Here is a 22,275-nt window from a genome sequence, read left to right on the forward strand (position 1 = left end):
CATTGATGATGTGGGTACAAGGTTCTACACTACTGCATATGCAAAAGGGGACCATATTTGCCTATCAAATGCACTTGAGTCTTTTACTGAGGAAATGTATGAAGGAGATTGGTTGCTTATTGGTCAATACTTGAGTACTCTGACAAGACAGGGAAATTGGTCTGACTCAGAATTTAAGAGGATCCGCAGAAAAGCATATGGTTATTTCCTAAAGGATGGGTACCTCTGGAAGCATCCTAAGCAGAGGAATGCTATGCCACAGAGAGTTATATGTGACAAAGAGACTCAAGGAAAGCTTGTGAAAGAATTCCATGAGAGTCTCTGGGCTGGACATAGAAGTGTGTGGGCTACGTTTACCAAAATAAAGGAAAAATATTGGTGGAAAGGAATGTACAAGGATATTTCCCAATATGTGGAAACATGCATGGTATGTCAAATATACTCAAATGTGCGACATCGTGATGGATTGCAACCAACCTACCCACCTGCCATGCACTACAAATGGGTAGTGGATCTAGTTACAATGCCTTTGGGAGTTTGGCAGATGCGGTATATAGCACTTGCAAGAGAAGATTTGACAAATCAGGTAGAAGGGCGTGCTCTTAGAACAAAGAGTACGGAAATAGTATGTAAATTTCTCTTGGAAGATGTGATTTGCCGGTATGGTTGTGTTGGGAAAATAACAGCTGATAGGGGTGAGCTAGATGTTGAAGAAGCAAGGGAATTCTTCTCTAGAATTGGTATCAAATTGTCCCTAACATGTGCTTACAATCCTGAGGGCAATGGAAAAAGTGAGCGAGGACATCCTCCAATCATTAAAGCTTTGGCTAAGGCATGTAGAGAAAGAATGCGAGAGTGGCCAAAGCTGCTACCATATGCCTTGTGGGCTGACTTGCAAGCCGACTCCAAGCCTCTACATAAAGGCGAAAGAGAGAAAGAGAGGGAGGGAGGGAGGGAGGAAGATGATGCATGCATGGCATGTTTCTCCACGCGTTGACGTAGAGGTGGTAGAGAGAGAGAGAGAGAGAAAGCGAGAGAGAGAGAGAGAGAGAGAGAGAGAGAGAGAGAGAGGGGGGGGGGGGGAGGGAGATGATGCATGCATCGCATGTTTCTCCATGCGTTGACGTAGAGGCAGTAGAGAGATAGAGAGTAAAATGATTTTGGATTTTTAAAATAAAAAGTGATTTATTTTGTTATATATATATATAATATATTGACGTAGAGGCGGTAGAGAGAGAGAGAGAGAGAGAGAGAGAGAGAGAGAGAGAGAGGGAGGGAGGGAGATGATGCATGCATCGCATGTTTCTCCACGCGTTGACATAGAGGCGGTAGAGAGAGAGAGAAAGAGAGAGAGAGAGAGAGAGAGAGAGAGAGAGAGAGAGGGGGGGGGGGGAGATGATGCATGCATCGCATGTTTCTCCACGCGTTGACGTAGAGGCGGTAGAGAGAGAGAGAGAGAGGGAAAGAGAGAGAGAGAGAGAGACAGAGAGAGAGGGGGGGGAGGATGTTTCTAAATGCCCTTGATGAGATGGAAGAAGGAGCCGTATGTATATATATATATATATATAACAAAATAAATCACTTTTTATTTTAAAAATCTAAAATCATTTTACTCTCTCTCTCTCTCTCTCTGCCGCCTCTACGTCAACGCATGGTGGTGGACATTTAGAGACTTATATATATATATATATATATATATATAGAGAGAGAGAGAGAGAGAGAGAGAGATTTGAATTATACGTTTTATTCGAAAGAATCGTATGTTTTCAGTAAAAATTTAATCGAATAATTTGGAGATATGTCATCAATTTGAAGAAACTTATTGTACGATAGAATGTTACTAATATATAAGCCAGCCAGATTTGACATTTTTGTTGTTGTGGAACTTTATTGAACTTTTCCTCTTTGTAGAGTAAGAATGTAAAACTTAAAAATGGATATTTAAATATTAAAATTATATATTTTCTTAAGCATAATTTTTCATTTATAAGTGAATAGTCTATTAAATATTTTTAATATTCTAGATTACACTTTTGAAGTGAATAGTCTATCAAATATTTTTCCTCTTTGTAGAGTAAGAATGTAAAACTTAAAAATGGATATTTAAATATTAAAATTAAATATTTTCTTAAGCATAATTTTTCATTTATAAGTGAATAGTCTATTGAATATTTTTAATATTCTAGATTACATTTTTGAAGTGTCGCTTTTACATTTATTAGATGGCAAAGATGAAAGAGTGGCTATTGAAAGCCCAGAACACGCGCACGCCCACGTGCTGTTGCACGACAACGTGGACGGAGGAGAGAGAGAGCGAGGGAGAGAGAGAGAGAGAGAGAGAGAGAGAGAGAGAGAGAGAGAGAGAGAGAGAGAAAGTGTAGAATAATTTGGGTTTTTTAATAAAAAAATGATTGAGAAAAAGTGGTTGCATTTTGGCTAGCCTTCAGATTTTTAAAAATTTTGGTTATTCTATGTATGTCAGGCACCTCAGTCTGCCAGCTTTGAGCTCCACATGGTCGTGCCTTCGCCTCCTCGAGCTCCTCGATGGCCTATGCCTCCTCCAAGTGCTTCATTGCTCAAGGTCTTTTATTCTGCTCAAGGTCATTTTATATATACAAAATGTATTATATAAACAAAGTGTATACAAGATAAAGGGAGAGCGTAGAATGATTCGTTTTGTTTTAAAATTGCGCATCAATAAAAAAGCATTATCATATCTGACGACCTATAATTACTAATTATAGGTCCAATTGTATACATGAGTGTTATATGTGTGTGTGTGTGTGTGTGTATAAGATTTAAATAAAAAAGATTTGGATTGTTTTGTTTTAAATAAAAGATTTATTTATATAGAATATATATATAGAGAGAGAGGACTACCTAAAGATTTCAAACAAAATGTATTATATATATCTATCTATATCTATACAAGATTAACCACAACTCCCCCTCCCTCCACGTGGCCAGCCAAAAGCGGGGTTAATTCAAAAGGAGGGTTAATTAACACAAAATACGGAGGTGCAGCTTTGTTTTTGAAAATATGCACTCTAGCACTTCACACCTGTGGTCCACATTCTACAGTCCCCGTACCCGTATAATGGTGATGCTAATATGAGCGCACAGCCGTCCAGCCATGTGACACATCATGGGTGTGTGTCTCTCTAAAGGCTGTCTGGCATCTCCCGTCGCTCAGCTGTGCAACTCTGCTACTAATTAAGAGACCAACCGTGTGTGTGTGTGTGTGTGTGTGTGTGTGTGTGTGTGTGTGTGTGTATCAATACCAATAAAACTAAAACTAGAAATTGAAGGGCATATATATATATATATATGAAATTGTAAGCCCCTTTTGTTTAACACACATGATATTTTACATATTCCTCAGACTTATTATCATCCATCTTCTTAAATTAGTTTCCTAAAAGTTCTAAAAGTGTATTTTGTAAAATGATTTTGGACTTTTTAAATAAAAAATGATTTGTTTTGTTATATATACATACATACATATATATATATATATATACATATCTATATATATATATATATATATATATATATATATATATACAAGATTAAGGAGAACCCCACCTCCCTCCACGTGGGCAAAGGAGGTGGGGCTATTTCAAAATACCCCGTCCTCCTGCAAGCATGACGTTCATGCTTGCATATGATACCCACTCCTCCAGCACGTCCGGGTCCAATCAGTTCCGTTGTTCCACGCTTCCATCATTGTTGTTCCATGCCTGCTGTTCCACGCTTCTAAGTCACCTCGAGCTCCACACAGTGCAGGTACGTTTCTCCACTAAGTAGAGGCTACGTTCGAAGGTTCCCATCCAATCAGTGTTTGGAGTTGGTGAAGCGCTAATAGTGGGACATCTTTGTAGTACTAGTGGACGCCGACCTTGTCCAGCCAAGATAGATGCAATACAAAGAATGAAAGAGACATGCATTAATGTTACAGAGCTGAGGAGATTTCTTGGAGCATGTGTCTTTTATGTTATTTGGATCCCACATTATGCACATGTAGCAGATCCTCTTTATCAACTTTTGAGAAAAAATCAAAAATTTCTGTGGAGTGCAGTACATATTAAAGCTATGCGGAAGCTGAAATATTTGCTCCAATCATCACCTACTTTGAGAAAGGCAGATTATGAGTGTGGCAGGCCTGTGATTGTTACAGTTGATACTAGTCCTACTGGGATAGGATGGGCAGTAGGGCAAGATGATGAGGATGATCACAGGTATGTAATCAGATTTGGAGCAAAGGTATTAAGCTTTCGACAACGAAAGTATCCACAGATCAAGATAGAGTTATGGGGAATAGTCACTGCTCTAAAATGTGAAAAAGAATATCTTATTGGGGCATCTGTACTTGTGGAAATAGATTGCTTGCCACTTCTTGGGATGATAGCAAGTTGTACCACTCCAGATATTGCTATGCTTAGGTGGATTGCTTATATCAAGTCACTAAATCCTGAGTTTGAGCATATTGCGGGAAAAGATAATCTAGTTGCAGATATGCTATCAAGAGCTAGGTATGAAGATGAGAAAGAGATGATTAGTGACATTGATGATGTGGGTTCAAGGTTCTACACTACTGCATATGCAAAAGGGGACCATATTTGCCTATCAAATGCACTTGAGTCTTTTACTGAGGAAATGTATGAAGGAGATTGGTTGCTTATTGGTCAATACTTGAGTACTCTGACAAGACAGGGAAATTGGTCTGACTCAGAATTTAAGAGGATCCGCAGAAAAGCATATGGTTATTTCCTAAAGGATGGGTACCTCTGGAAGCATCCTAAGCAGAGGAATGCTATGCCACAGAGAGTTATATGTGACAAAGAGACTCGAGGAAAGCTTGTGAAAGAATTCCATGAGAGTCTCTGGGCTGGACATAGAAGTGTGTGGGCTACGTTTACCAAAATAAAGGAAAAATATTGGTGGAAAGGAATGTACAAGGATATTTCCCAATATGTGGAAACATGCATGGTATGTCAAATATACTCAAATGTGCGACATCGTGATGGATTGCAACCAACCTACCCACCTGCCATGCACTACAAATGGGTAGTGGATCTAGTTACAATGCCTTTGGGAGTTTGGCAGATGCGGTATATAGCACTTGCAAGAGAAGATTTGACAAATCAGGTAGAAGGGCATGCTCTTAGAACAAAGAGTACGGAAATAGTATGTAAATTTCTCTTGGAAGATGTGATTTGCCGGTATGGTTGTGTTGGGAAAATAACAGCTGATAGGGGTGAGCTAGATGTTGAAGAAGCAAGGGAATTCTTCTCTAGAATTGGTATCAAATTGTCCCTAACATGTGCTTACAATCCTGAGGGCAATGGAAAAAGTGAGCGAGGACATCCTCCAATCATTAAAGCTTTGGCTAAGGCATGTAGAGAAAGAATGCGAGAGTGGCCAAAGCTGCTACCATATGCCTTGTGGGCTGACTTGCAAGCCGACTCCAAGCCTCTACATAAAGGCGAAAGAGAGAAAGAGAGGGAGGGAGAGGGAGGGAGGGAGGGAGGGAGATGATGCATGCATGGCATGTTTCTCCACGCTGTCGTGAAGTGTGCGGTACAGCCAGGAAAGTACGAGACTTCTAGCTGTTGTTGAAAGAACGGTAGAGGAGGAGGAGACACACACACAGGAGCAAACCCTAATGTATATTGCAAACCCTAACCATAGAGGGAAGCCATGTCCACTCTCACACAAAGCATAATGCACTAATTATCCATAATCCACACAACACACAATGAGTTGTGTCCACACTCTACTAACCCTAGCTAATGTCCACACACTATGACCAGCTGGACACGCGGTCATTTATGTCTCACACATGTTCCTACCTAATCTGCCAGCACATAGCATAGCTGGCTCACACTGACATCGAGCTTGAATCTCAACAGCCCCTCTCAAGCTCATGATGTACTGCCGATGAAGATGTAGATGAGCTTGGGATATCAAGACTCTCAACACTCCCCCTCAAGCTCATCCCATGTACTCCCAACATAGTCCGGAAGTACTCAAACTTCTCCCTGCTAAGTGGCTTCGTGAAGATATCAGCCACCTGCTCATCAGTCTTCACATAGTGAAGATCAACTGTACCATCCAGCACCTTTTCTCTGACAAAGTGATAATGGACCTCTATGTGTTTGGTCCTCGCATGAAATACTGGATTCTTTGCCAACTGCATACTGCTCATGTTGTCACAATGTATGACAACTTTGCCATCAAGAGGCTCACATAAATCTGCCAAGAGACTCTTTAACCATATAGCCTCACAAGTAGCAATGGCTGCACCTCTGTACTCAGCCTCTGTACTGGATAAAGCAACTGTAGGTTGCTTTTTGCTACTCCAACTCACCACAACACTGCCAAGTGTAAAAGCATATCCACTAGTAGACCTCCTGTCATATGCGCTACCTGCCCAATCAGCATCTGTGTAGCCATGTATGTCCAAGCTTTTACCACTCTCATAAAATAGACCATAATGTGCTGTGGTCTTCACATATCTCATGATGCGTCTCACTGCATCCAAATGTGGTTTCCTGGGGCTCTGCATAAACTGACTAACCAGCCCCACTGCATAACTCAAAGATTTATTTATATAGAATATATATATATAGAGAGAGGACTACCTAAAGATTTCAAACAAAATGTATTATATATATCTATCTATATCTATACAAGATTAACCACAACTCCCCCTCCCTCCACATGGCCAGCCAAAAGCGGGGTTAATTCAAAAGGAGGGTTAATTAACACAAAATACGGAGGTGCATCTTTGGTTTTGAAAATATGCACTCTAGCACTTCACACCTGCGGTCCACATTCTACAGTCCCCGTACCCGTATAATGGTGATGCTAATATGAGCGCACAGTCGTCCAGCCATGTGACACATCATCGGTGTGTGTCTCTCTAAAGGCTGTCTGGCATCTCCCGTCGCTCACCTGTGCAACTGTGCTACTAATTAAGAGACCAACCGTGTGTGTGTGTGTGTGTGTGTGTGTGTGTGTGTGTATATCAATACCAATAAAACTAAAACTAGAAATTGAAGGGCATATATATATATATATGAAATTGTAAGCCCCTTTTGTTTAACGCACATGATATTTTACATATTCCTCAGACTTATTATCATCCATCTTCTTAAATTAGTTTCCTAAAAGTTCTAAAAGTGTATTTTGTAAAATGATTTTGGACTTTTTAAATAAAAAATGATTTGTTTTGTTATATATACATACATACATATATATATATATACATATATATATATATATATATATATATATACAAGATTAAGGAGAACCCCACCTCCCTCCACGTGGGCAAAGGAGGTGGGGCTATTTCAAAATACCCCGTCCTCCTGCAAGCATGACGTTCATGCTTGCATATGATACCCACTCCTCCAGCACGTCCGGGTCCAATCAGTTCCGTTGTTCCACGCTTCCATCATTGTTGTTCCATGCCTGCTGTTCCACGCTTCTAAGTCACCTCGAGCTCCACACAGGGTTGTTGCAAGATCAGGGTGTCCAGTTTTGTGCAGTTTATGCTGGACTGGGACAATGCTTGGAGAGCAAACTTTGGGGACAAGGTACTTAAAATGAGATCAAGCAAGTAATAGAAAATACGCTTGCCCTTAAATTAACCCAATATAACTTAAATTAATATAAATTAGTCTAATTAATCAAAATTAATCAAAAATATGATAAAATGATAAACAAATGATCTTTCCATACTTAGAGTGATCCAATTAATTTTTCCATAGATGTACCATTACAAGTACACTAGTCCCTATAGGTTTTAGATGATTCACATCAAAAATGTAATTTTACTAATTAGATTATTAATATTTGTAGACCTTCTGATAGTTTGGAAGAATTTTGAAAAAGAGATCATTAAAAATCCAACCATTGGATTTGTAATTTTTAGTAACCACCACATTCTACTAATGTCTCGGTATCTACCCACTCTTTTGATCTACAAGATTGAGGATTTTAAGTGGTAGCTATTGTGGGTACAAAAAGTGGCGTATATTATAACACTTTAAAGACCTTGAAATATTTAAAGAAAATAGACAAATATCTTAAAATTTTCTCAAAAAATCAAGTTAAGCTCCATATTATGTGAAGATCTAAGGTACAAAGTGGGAATCTCATATGAGTTTATATGTAAAAGATATTAGCATTTTATGGAATCCGTTCAAATTTGGGACAGGGTGTATACATTGACTTTGTACCTAAGAAAATGAGGACTTTTGAATATCTAATGCTTAATCAAATTATGCAACTATATTTCCAACTTTGAATATGATGTTCCAACAAAAGAACTTGAAACAAAATTCCTTCATTTACTAGGAGAGATTAGCCACTAAAGGTAAACAAATACCTGTTTTTTTACTGTTTACAGGGTGCCTGAGTGGACAAAACTGGGCACCTTGATCTTGCAACCACCCCACAGTGCAGGTACGTTTCTCCACTAAGTAGAGGCTACGTTCGAAGGTTCCCATCCATGTCCATTGTAAGCGAAGAGCCAAAATGAACGTTATGACTAGGCCGTCGAAGCTGTAGGATCTGGCGGAGGCAATGCTGTGCTGGATGAACGCCTGGCGGTTCTTGGACGTGGAGGCCATGAGGGCGAATTCGGTGGCGTTGGAGATGCCTCCGCTGATGGAGAGAAGCATTTTGATGGCCGGGTTGCTCTTGCGAATGGTTGGGACGAAGGAGACGATGGTGCCACCGTTGTCGACCTGGGGCGACATGTCATAGGTGGAGCTATGCATCTGTGCAAATGCATAGAGGATGTGCGTGAAGAGGGTGGTGTCCACGTCTAAGGCAGCCAGGCCACCCCCATAGGGGAAATAGCACTCTTCATAGCTGGCGGAGCTGATTGTGCAACCACAGCAGCAGTAGATGATGTGACAAGAGCAAACAACTACACCACTCTCCACACTAACACGGGCGCTGTCATGCCATGGCACGTCTATGGTGTGAAACCATGCATGTGAGGCCATCAAATACAAATCCAGATGCATGGGGTTAAGTGCCATGACGAGTCATTATATGATGCCATGTACATATGTTCATATTGTAAATGAGGTTTAATAAGACAAGCTGAGACCGAGCTAGGTCTCGAAGCCTCTGACAGTGTGATGTGAATCGTGGAGTTTTTTATGCTTATGGAGAATTTTGGAGATAGCAGAAACCCTGAGCCTTGATAGGACTGGATTATGCTTGTGGGTTTGACTGCTTTTATTGATTCCATGAGATGGTGAAATGCTCATAAGCCGTCTATCATGGTTGAGTTGATATTAACACTAAGACAGAAAACTTTTATGGTACATAATGGTCGTGGTCATGATCATATGCTTCAGATGGCAAGGTCATATGTGTAATAAGGATGCCAAATGAAGCTTTCCTTGATGTGGTGTGGGAAAACACCCTTAGCAAGGTTATGGTGTGAAGAAGGTTGATTTTTTTTAATGGTTATCACTTAAATATATATGCGTGGAATGGTAGGCGCAGTGAGAAAATTCAAATTCGCCCAGATACAAATGCATGCTTGCTACGTGGTGGAAGGTTGTTGCAACAGTTTATGGTTGATGCCTATTGCAGTGTTGAAGAGTCACGTGGAAATATGCTCAACAATAGCAGCAGTGAAATATCTTTACAAGAACATATACAAGGGGCATGACAGAGCAACAATAAGATTTAGCACTGTACAAGGTGGTGATAGTAATGCTGCTTGTGTAGTCCATGAGATTCAGAGGTATTTGGATGCACGTTACGTCTCTGCATCAGAGGCATGTTGGAGACTCTTTGAGTATGATTTACACAATGAGAAGCCGGTTGCAGGTACACTTAGATGGGGGTCATAATGTTATCTTCAGAGATGATGATAATATTGCAGATGTTTTTCATAGGAAAAATGTAGGCAAGACTACTATGACTGAATGGTTTACCTGTAATCAACAACATCCTAAAGCAAACAATACATTGTATAGTGATTTCCCTCAACAATGGGTTTGGAGCTCTAGGTCGAAGAAATGGACCAAAAGAAAGATTGGAAACACTATAGGGCGCATGTACTTTGTAGCTCCTTTGGCAGGTGAGGCATACTATGTTCGCCTACTTCTTCTGATCCTCTGCAGAATCTAAGTCATTTGAAGATTTGCGTTCGCTCAATGGTCACATCTATCCTTCCTAAAAGGCAGCTTGCATTGCCACAGGGATACTGGAAGATGATTCTAAATGGGTTGCATGTATGGAGGAAGCATCATCCATGCAAAATGCCTTGCAATTGAGATGTCTTTTTGGTACTATATTGCTATTTTGTGAGCCTTCCTGTCTAGGAATATTGTGGAAGAGATTTCGAGAAGAAATGATAGAAGATTTTCTATACCAGTTATATCGAGAAGCAGGGGTCAGTTTATTGGTATTGAACAACTAGCTAAAACTCATGCACTACTACATTTAGAAGAAATTCTTCGTGCTCAGAGACGGACATTGGCAGATTTTGAAGGAATGCCTAAACTAAAGAGAACTGATTTGGAAGTCTTGGGTGAAAATAGATTGCTTTTGGAAGAGATATCTTTTGATACTATCGAACAATCTAACTTGTCAAGTGCTATGGAGTCAACATTAACAGATAGCCAGCGTGTTGCTTTCGATGCTGTAATTGCGATAGAGGTGACATTTTTTTCCTGGATAGTCCGGGGGGATCGAGCAAGACCTATTTGTATAATTGCTTGCTTGCGTGAGTACATGGACAAGGGTATGTTGCTTTGGCCACTGCATCGTCAGGTATTGCTTTGCTACTCTTGGCGAATGGACGTACTGCACATTCTAGATTCAAGATACCTCTGGATCTAAACAATTCTTCAACTTGAAAAATCCCTGTACATGGATAACTTGCTGAGATTTTGAGAGTTTGTAAGCTCATTATTTGGGATGAGGCTCCAATGATTCATCGTTATGCTTTTGAAGCATTGGATAGGAGCTTACAAGATGTATTGTTCTCAGATAAGCCATTTGGTGGAAAGGTTGTATTAATGGGGGGAGATTTTAGACAAATCTTGCCTGTTGTTATAAAGGGAAGACGTGAGGATATTGTTAATGCAGCGTTGTGTCGTTCCTTTCTATAGAACTCTATCAAAGTTCTAAAGTTAACTGGAAATATGCATATTCAATCAAGCAATACTATAGCTAATGGATGCAATGAGTTTAAATAATGGGTCATGAATATTGGGAATGGAGTGGATTGTAGCGATGATAATACGATGGTGACACTACCAAGTAATATGGTCTTGCAAAGATCGACTCTTAAAGACTTGGTACATTGGGTATACTCTGAATTGGCTATCACTACGACATATGCTTCATACTTTAGTGAGCGTGCTATTCTTGCTCCGATAAACAGTCAAGTGGATATTGTGAATAAGACAGCTTTGGATGTAATGCCTGGTGAGCCTAAGCAATATTTCAGTGCAGATTCAATTCTTGAAAATGATGAAAATTCATTCCTGTATTCCACAGAATTTTTGAACACAATCGACCTTCGGGGCGGATATCCACCTCAGTGCTTGGTTTTAAAGTTAGAAGCTCCTGTTATTTTGCTTCGTAACTTGGATCCAAGACGTGGACTCTGTAATGGTACACGGATGATATGTAAGGCCTAACACTCTAAAGTCTTGGAGACTGAAATCATCGCTGGTACTAAAGTTGGTGAAAGAGTATTTCTTCCACGGATTACCTTTATATGCAACGAGGCCCAACTACCATTCACCAGGAGGCGGAGACAGTTTCCCGTGTGGATGGCATTTGGCATGTCAATAAACAAATCACAAGGTCAAACCCTAAATGTCTTGGGGTTGTATTTGGTGACTCCTGTGTTTACTCATGGGTAATTGTATGTCGCGTTGTCATCACGAGCACGGTCTCCTCATGCTGTGAAGGTGTTACTTGAGGATAACGCTAATGTGGAGTGTTCATTTGATGATCTTCAAAGTTATACACCTACAACAAACAATATTGTTTATAAGGAGATCTTGATGACTTCAGAGTGACAAGTCAGGTTTCTTATTTAAGTTCTGCAATTTGATTAATTTTGTTGTGATTTCTTTTTTTATACATATTTGTCCATGGTAAAAGTACCTATTTTTGTTGTTTATGTTTTGACAGACATGTCTAAGATTACCTTTACATTGGACATGCCTTTGTCGAGGATAGTAGGTGAGTTATTCTCTATATTTTGCATAACTTTTCTTGATTACAAAGTATGGAACATGACATTCTATACCGATGTCTATCTGTACAGAGCCATCGCTATGGTCAGCTCCTATTACTGCAGGTCACGTAGCAGGGATTATGATTGATGCTTATAGGGATGGGTAAGTATAAGTGTAATTGTTAGGCATTGTATGAATATTTTTTGAACCTATATATAAATAATTGTATAACCTATTTATTATGATTTGATTTTAGGATATTGCATGACATTGATGCGTTTATGGTGGTAAGAGTTATCAACGAAGGCATCGAGATGTACGGGATCGGTGTTCCTGATGAGGAGTGGGGTGTCTATTTGTTTTGGAGAGAGATGGATAGATGCTTTGCATCATTTGAGGGGTATTCAGTACCCGATGAGTGGTTGTTTCTTACATCCATCATGACCATTGGTATTCGTTATGGCTTTTACCATCCACTCGATGTTCTATTGTACGAGGTAATTTTGATTATGTTTTTCTATTATAAGATTTTTTTGAGATTTTATTTATCGATGTGTCGTTATGTGCAGGTCCTTTTGAGATTTGATTTATCGTCGTTTCGTTTGTGCAGGTCCTTTGCATTCATCGATAGTAGAGCATATGCGGGATGGATCATCGCTTTACAATAAAGAGCGTATTGTGATGAGGAGACAATTGAATGATCTTTCTCACAAGAGAAGAATTCAATTTGTTGATTTTGACATTACTGACTGAGAATACGTATTTTGTGGTGCATTTTGAGAATATGTAATATTGGTCCTTTTTTGCATCTTCGTATGCTACATTACTATGATATTTTTGTTTTCGCCACCATAAATCTACGAGACATGGATGTTATTTTGAGATATGTATATATGAAGTCACTTGAAATAATGTATTGTGTTTACTTAAAACATGACCTAAATTGGAGAAACTGAGTCTATTTTTTTCTGGAACTCTACTTGCCGCAGCAACGCGCGGATCCAATACTTGTTATTATTGATGACCCAAAAAACCTCCGAGCACTGGGTTCTTACAGCTCATGGGAGGCCATGCTGGCTATCCCCACATGTTGCAAAGTGAAAGCAAAATTCAGTTGATTGATTACATCCCAACCTCACGGATATATTTGCGAGGACCAACGTGGGTTTTTTTGCCTACGTTTCCGAGTGTGGCCTCCTCTTCACTTGACAGGCACGTGCAAGCTGTAGCAGAAAGAGGGAGACACAGAGAGAGGTAGTTTTTCAAAACCATGAGCACTGAGCACACTTAAATATCACCCACCATAGATTAGATCTAATCATGGTTGATTAGTGTATGATTAGCAAGCTTCCATAGCCATAGCTTAGTGTGCACATGAAACCCATGAATTTTATCAACATCCTCCATCTAGAGTCTATCTAGACCAACATAAAATCTCCTTACCTAGAGTCCGTCTAGATCATCATTAAATCTCCTTACCTAGAGCATGTGTGTGGGGGTGAATAACTACCTGTCAGCTTGTTATCAATGTTTCCAATCAGTAATGTTGATCTCTTTTGGTTTCTTTCTGCAATCAAGTGCTTTGTGTTGTGAAGATTCCCTTTCATTATTGTGTTTTCTTACATATTTTTCCTCCCACACAAGAACTAGTAGAACCTAATCTTTGTGATGCAACCTGTGCTGCATGAACTCATGTACCTCACCATTGAACACCATTGAACTCCAAAATTATATTAAATATAAACTGTATGTGTTTGCATGTTATATAGGCAAATTTTTTTGCCTCGCTTTGAGTGAATTCTATACATGAACACCAAGAAAACTCCACTGCTATTACTGCTATTACATAGTATGGTAGCAATGCTATGCCAAACAATGTTGTGTGTAATATGCTAACAATGTTATGCCAAATAATTCTATGTATGCATGCTATCCTTGTGATAAACCAATCAACAAAGAAGTTACAATAAATTTTGTAAATGATTATCAAAGTTATGAAATACAATCTATTTCTAGAAGGTGCTTCCTAATACACATTATTATTATGATACTTTTAAGTAATATATTAATTTCAAAATTAATTTGACAATCATTAGGTGCTCTTCCAAAAAGAAACTATTTTTAGTTTTTTTGTAAACCTAGCTTGCAAAAATTTGATGATCATTTTTTTTTAAAGGAGACCTTTGTGGAGGACATCTAGAAAAAATGATGTAAGCTCACAATGTTGTTCATAACCAAGTGGAGAATCTCCATATGTTAAGATAGATAGGTTGGGAGCTTGATCTATTTGACCATATCTGGAACAAACCTTTCTAGATCAAACCTTACATACTCATTAGACCCTTTGAGAAAGTAATCAAAACTTGGATGCTAGAAAGATAAAACTCTGATATATTAATTGGACATTAACAAATGGATCACATCAAGGAATCTTCTAAAATTCAAGTAGTAGTGAAAGCCAAACTTTGTATCTATCTCTGGGATCCCTATGAAATCCAAGACTTCTAGGGCCTCTTTTCTCCCTTCATGGTGAAACTTAAACTTCACCTAGCGACACCCAAGTTCTCATCACATGATTAAAAAAATGTTTAGAATAAAATTTCATGAGGCACTTAGATTAACTCCCTTACAGGCCTAGAATGATTTGAGAGCCAATGAATAGGCCATTCTTGAGGTTGTCTAATCAGATCCCCCATGTCAGGCATCCAAATGTCTTTCAAGGTGGGTGACCTCTTCACTTATGTTGGTAAGATGGGAGTTGATGTCGGCAAACCCCACTGCATTGTGCTCTTTTCACTTCAGGGAATCAATCCTTCATGAGTTTGTATGATGAGGAGCTTCAAGAGCATTTCTCTAAGGATGTCCCTTTTCTTATTTATATTGCTTCACGAATGGAGCAGTATTATGGAGCTAAAAAAAATTAAGTTCAATATTTGTTTTATTGGAGGATTGAGGTGGTTATTATATGGTTAGTTTGCATGTGCTTGCAATGGAGCTAACGCGGGGGGGGGGGGGTCACTATATGTAAATCCTCTATATCACGTGCGTTCAAGGCCTATTTAAAAAGTCCCTTATTTGTGAATTTTTTAGTGAATATAATGTATCCTTTCTTATTCAAATCTGTAATTTTTTTTTAAATATAATAAATAAATCCCCTCTATAAATATATTTCTGTAAGCTTTAAATATTTAAAATGTCCTTCTATTGAGCCCACGTGATACTTACATATTTATACAAGTGATCCCCCCGAGGGAGCTAAAAGCAATGAAGTTCAATATTTGTTTTATGGGAGGATTGAGGTGGTGATTATATGGATAGTTTGTATGTGCTTGTTTGCAAGTAGTTCAATTCCATGGGTAGAATATGAGAGGAGGGGTGAAAAGTAAACCATTTGGTAAGGTTGACATTAGGGGAAGGTTGAGGTCTATGGGGGCCCTTTAAGCTGCCATGAGATTAAGGAGATGATTAGTGTGAAGGCCAATAGGAAAAATACACGTGTACAAAAACGTTGGGTTGATTAAGACCCTAAATCTTGTGGTCAAAGGTAGAATCTTACCTTTTTCAAATCTGCCAGCAAAGAAAATCTTCAATATCTTTTTTTTAAATATTTTTTTAAAGGAAAAGTTTCAAAAAGTTACCCCCCTCACATCCCTCTTCCCTCCAAAAGTAGGGGCGTGTTTCTCTCTCCTCCCTTTTAGACTAACCCACTTTCCCCATCTACCACTCTCAATACACCCTCACTTGCAGCCCTATCTTCATCTCCAACTTGAGGAAAGCTCTTTGCTACCACCTACTCAGAGAAAGCTCTGTTATCAGCCTCTTTCTCTCTCTAGAGGAAGCTTTGTTATCAGACTCTCTCTCTCTCTCTCTCTCTCTCTCTCTCTCTCTGTGTGTGTGCAAGCAGGCACCTAATGCAATCTCTCATTAGCTTTCTTTTGAGGAAATCTCTTTGCTACCAGCTACTCAGAGGAAGCTCTGTTATCAGCCCTTCTCTCTCTCTCTAGAGGAAGCTCTGTTTATCAGACTCTCTCTCTCTCTCTCTCTCTCTCTCTCTCTCTCTCTCTCTGCATGCAGGCACCTAATGCAATCTCTCATTTGCTTTCTTTTGAAGGTTTAGCTTTCTATGTGTGTGTGTGCATGTGTGTGTGTGTGTGTGTGTGTGTGTGTGTATTGTGTGTGTGTGTGTATGGATTTGCAGCAAACTTCTTTGAAGCTTTGGCTAGCTCTCTCTCTCTCTCTCTCAGCAGGTATTTGCTTTTTTGCCATATTCTTAACATTAACTTTCTTTTCATTTGGGCCATCTATGGCTCTTCAGTGTGTACACAGGCCATCATCCACTATCGAGTCCATGGCTATTTCCAAAGTACAGGATGATGAAGGTTATTGGATTCCTACCGTTTTTAAGCGGTTCATGTGGATAACAATGCAGCCCAATTTGAGGGGTGCACACAAGGTTCCTCGAAGGCACATGGCTTCCACAAGCCATCACTGGAAAGGAAGGATCTTAGAATTCAAAGTTTGCAACAAGGATGGAAAGCGGCTTGCAAAGGTGCAACATGTTTACACCTCAAGCCAAATACATCTTGAAGATGAGAACTCACCACGGTTCCCAACTAACTGTAAGTTTCAGTACTTGTTTAATGTTTCTTTGCTTTAGAGAAATGCTTGCATTAAGACTATGTGAATATCAAGAACTCCAATGTATTCTATTATATGTAGATGTTTTTCCTTCAACATGTGTGGAATGGCTCTAGAATGTTTTACAGGGACCTTCAAAGCATGTCATGTTGATCTAGGTAGGCTTATGTATGCTGGGGAAACAAGTTTCAAACTTGCAAATAGAGGAGTATTTTTCATTGCTGCAACATATGTTGTGCCACAGAGGGGAAGGTTTGGAGCACTTAAGCCAATTTCTCCTCCTGCACTAAATAGCCCGGAATGGCCCATTCCAGACCCCACCACAATGGAGAGCTTTCAGCACAGGATTTTCCATGACGTTCAGTCAAGCCTAAAGGCTGCATATGGATCCCACAGGATAAGTGTATCTCTTTTCATGCCTTTACATGTGTTTATTGCTATTTTCAAAGCAGGAAAGTTCCATCGCACCCCAACAATGTGGATAAGCAAAGATGGGGCCTTTGAAGCTCTAGATACATTTCTAAAAGGCGATTGGACCACCAAGGTGGTAGAACATCAGGGCGATGTAATAAAGTGCTCAATGGTAATGTCAATGGTAAGATGCAGGTATCAGATAGGCAAGCAAAATCTAACTATGGTGTACCCTATTAGAAGGTGGAAATGCTCGCATGGTGAATGGGAGGCTTTGGACTCTGATCTCTATGCTAGGGAGGAGGTAGAACTTCATATTGAAGTTCACCCAGGAGAGGAGCATACAGTGGTAGTTAATGATGATTGGAATTTTGCTTAGTTGAGAGATCGTATTATCATGTCCTTTAATGTAAGGAACCAATTCAAGTTTGTTGTTTCTAATCGACCCATGCGTCAAAGGTCAGAGAAACATACACTCTGTGTGTCGTTGGAGCCCCCTAGGGTCCTTAGCTTGAAAGACTGTTAAGTTGCAGACTTAGGTAACATTTTGAGTGATTTTGGGCGATAATTTGTAGCGGTGTACTTTTGAATACAAAATTATTGATTGCACCATAGTCCCAATGTCCTCTGTATTTCACTGCAATTTGGATTTTAATTTTGTTAATTTTAAAATTTTTAAGTATGTTCTATAAATTTATTAAATGTTATAGTGGAATCAGGGATTTCACTGACGTAAACGAGAACATGTGAACATGTTAATAACATATGTTAATAACACAAAAAATCTTGTGATCACATGTTATATTCACAAAGCTTTCACAAGGGCCTAAAAAATTTATCTTTGTCGGGCATAAAAAATCTTCTTAGGTGGCCACTGGCCTGCTATTATGTGAAGATGGTAACATGAGAACATGTGAATAGCTTATTCCCATGTGTAGCCAAGCTTTTAAGGGATTCCCAAATGGCAAGTGACCTGTTATTTTGTGAACGGTAACATGAGAACATGTGAATAACTTGTTCACATGTGTTATTATCACAAAAAATCTTGTGATCACGTGAATATTAAATCCCTGAGTGGAATGCTTTATAAGAATAGGTTTTGCTCTATAAAGCTCATTTCATTCTTAAGATCTTGCAGTTTCTATTTCCCTTCAATATCCCGCCATGGCTTCAAGCTCTAACTCGCTACGCGCAAAACTTGAGAAAATTGGGCTCTCAGCAGGTGCAGCTGAGAACATCGCCATTTTTGAGGGGGTGATTGATATGCAGAAAACTATAGACCTTCATGGAGAGGCTTTTCAAGAGCAGGTCCAGTACAGGAGTGATGTAGTGGCACAATATGTCGTACAATTGCCTGAATCCACCACTAAATGGGTTCCAGTGGACTTAATCAGGCATCTGTACCATGGTGACAAGTCGTTCCGATTCAGGCTCAACCGATTTTTGAAAGGGCTTACATCTAGCAATTATAGGGTCGAAGATGATGACACTGTTTATGAATTGCAGGTTGGTAATGTAGGCACCACCTTCCTTTCATGGGATATGACGTTAGCACTGTTTCTGCAAGAAGCCAGGGATACAGAAAAAAAGAAGGGAAAGGCAGTGAGTAAAGAAGTAGCTCTTGTGAAGGAATCCAAAGGCGAGGTGGAAGAGGTTTTCTCAGAAGAAGCTGAAGCATCCATGGCCTTGGTGCTTCTCCAACAAGGGTCAACTGAGGATGAAGAGCCTCATCGTGACCTCGAAGGGGATGAAATTGTGGAAGAGATCCCTGAGTTGGATGTAAACACTTTGAATCCCATCATCATGGATAACAAGGAATTTCTTTTCCTTGATGACATTTGTAAATCCTTGGGGTTAAGGGAGGATGAGGCCCTAAGCATATTAGCAATTAGGTCTGGTTTCTGCAAAGAAGACACACTTGAGCAATAGACTGCAGGTGTACAGATTGATTTTGATGACCATGATCTTACCAAAGCGCTAGCATTCCAAGGTTATGATACAGAACGTACAATTGAGGAAACTGTTTCCAATGCTCTTGTTGCTATAGAAAATGTAGCAGCAGAGTATGAAAGTGTCCCTCAAGAAGCATTTCAACCACATAAGTGCTTGCATGTAGATACATCAGTTGAGCAGCGTGGAAGCAGTATAGACATATGCAACCCACGCATTAGCCAATGTGATGATGACATTGAGGTGGGGTTAAATCAAAGTTGTGCCTTCATATTTATAAGTGAGTTATTACTAACACCTGATTTTTTTCTCTTGTAGAAAGCTTATATTTTTGACAAGTTTGCTGCACGTGGAGGTGGAGTTCGTGTGCAATCTGATGGACGAGACACCTCCCTGATTCATTACATTCGTAGCCTCTCTCCATCATTTATTCGAGTAATCCATTTAGAGTACTCTGAGGAGGCACAAGCAGAGCTCATCAAGTGTAAAGCTCTAAGTGGGGTTCTCACTGAAGATGGGCTAGCAAATAATGCAAACAAATGTATACTTATTAGCAGGGAGGTAGCTATGTATACATTTGCAGGCAACTACACCGGCCACGTGCTAAGCCATTGTGCCACTTCAATCTCCAAAGGTGTAACCAATCCGATTGATATAGCTAATAGCCTAGGTGAGAAAGCCACGCAGAGTGACGAAGCTAAAGAAGCTCTCAGAAATCTTCTCAGGAACTTGTAATTTTCTTTCTATGAAATCAATACAAAATGTATACTTTTTTAATTGTAATGTTTCTAAGAAGTCTGAACCATTTCTCTTGTTTATTTGTTGTGTCAGCACTGTGCCCTCTAAACTTTTGGCAGGCATGTGAATGTGTTGGAAATTTCATTGATAATGATCAAATATTTGTTCTTTGAATGTCACTTAACATCCAGCTGAAATCTGGCAGTACAAAATCTGAACAATTTTAAAAAAATCAAATTTTTCTATGTTTTTTTATGTTTGTAAGCATATTTTTCATCAAAAAAGTGCACATAATGCTAGAGAGAGTCCAAAAATCTAAAAAAAAAGGTTGTGCGCTACGGCACGAATTTATGCCTTTCAAACTGCAGGCCAGGCTTGAATTCGCGCCGTAGCGCACAGCCTTGTTTTGATCATTTTTTCACACATTAATGCATTGTGTGCACTTTTTTTGATGATTACTCTGCCTAGAAACATCAAAAAAAAAGAAAACTGTTGCTTTTTTAAAAAATGTTCTATCTAATGCCAGACTTCACCAGGTGATTTTGAGTCCCAAATAACTTTTTTTTTTGTCCCTGAGCTTTTCTAAGGCCTTATTGAGATTTAAGCCTTTTTTTTGGACCTAAAATAAATTCAATATAATTTTATTTCTGCACTATGTAAGGATCCTTTGTTCAATGCCAACAACAATACCACGTATAACAAGATAATGTTTCACAATCACCTTATCAATAATATAAATTTTGTTCCTGTTTAAATAAGGCTCTTAATACATGATCAACAGTTTTACCCATTCAAACAACAGTACAAGAAATGAAATGTCTGCTTTTATAACACAGTTGAAACAAATGAATACGTTGGTTACACTTGTAATATCTTATAGATTTAAAAAAATGTATTACAATGTCGAGATTACAAAAGGCACTCGGGGGGGTCACTATATGTAAATCCTCTATATCACATGCGTTCAAGGCCTATTTAAAAAGTCCCTTATCTGTGAATTTTTTAGTGAATATAATGTATCCTTTCCTATTCAAATCTGTAATTTTTTTTAAAAATACAATAAATAAATCCCCTCTGTAAATATATTTCTATAAGTTTTAAATATTTAAAATGTCCTTCTGTTGAACCCACGTGATACTTACATATTTATACGAGTGACCCCCCCGAGAAAAGGCACAAAGGCCACCGCCTAAAAGCTTAATCCTATCCTATAAAGCCTTCCTTATGGAGCGCTTTATCCTGACGTAAACGTAGTGCAAGTGCCATGTCAACAGTTGGAATGCCTTGACTCAAGGGTTGCCAATGGAGTGCTAATTAAGAAAGTATATATTCTAAAGTTTCGAAGTGGCATGTGTGTTGCACTTTAAAGCTAGCAATATTAAAGTTATTTGCAATTTAAAATAGCACTTCAAGAAAATATGATACGATTTTAATAATCTATCATGATGTATCATACTATTCACTCACATTGTGACATATACAAAAACAAACATATGAATAAAAATACCAAAATGTATACATGTTATTGAATGACACATATAAGACAAAAGAAGAAAATAACTTCATACAAAAATGGAAAATAGCAAAGGCCAAAAATGGAAGATGATCAAGGGGAATCGATTTAGTTGTGTTTGTCTCTACTTGCATATCCTCCTCACCCTGGGCCTCCACATGAGCTAGCCCTTCGCTGTGTGATGGGCTAGTGTACAACATTTATTACATTCCACATCTATACGAAGACCTTTTTGTATGTACACTCTGCCTTCCTCTATGGATGTGGAAGCTCCCACATGCATCCAAACCCATTGGTGGCCATTGCAATATGGTGGACCTAATTGTCCAACTATATGTTATCACCACACGGCCCTTACGAGAAACATAACCCACCTCAAATTTTGTTTTTTTTATTTCTACCATTTGATATTAAGCCTCATCCCTTTCCTTGGAAGCACGGGGCACTATTTAACTGACACGTGTAAGAGCACGAACACTCTATCCACTAGCCTATCTGGTCCCCACCCTTTAAAAAAATATCAAAGTTGACAGTCCATCTTTTGTCATAGGCCTTAGCCTTCTCTTGATCAAGTTGCAATAGTATGTGATTTTGAGGTGTCCTCCTCAAGGCGGCATGGCCCCATAGATATTGTCATATATTGACCACCATCAGCATGACTAGGATACCCATCAACATAAGTCCTAGTGAATATAGTACTACAAACTCATGAGAAAGTGGAGGTGCAATTGGAGATTTTCTTTCCACTAGGTAGTACTATAGAAAGTGAATTATGGAAACCCACTAGAGACT

Source organism: Cibotium barometz, chromosome 1, assembly GCF_041138505.1.
Source record: "Cibotium barometz isolate CiBa-2024 chromosome 1, ASM4113850v1, whole genome shotgun sequence".
Taxonomy (NCBI): domain Eukaryota; kingdom Viridiplantae; phylum Streptophyta; class Polypodiopsida; order Cyatheales; family Cibotiaceae; genus Cibotium; species Cibotium barometz.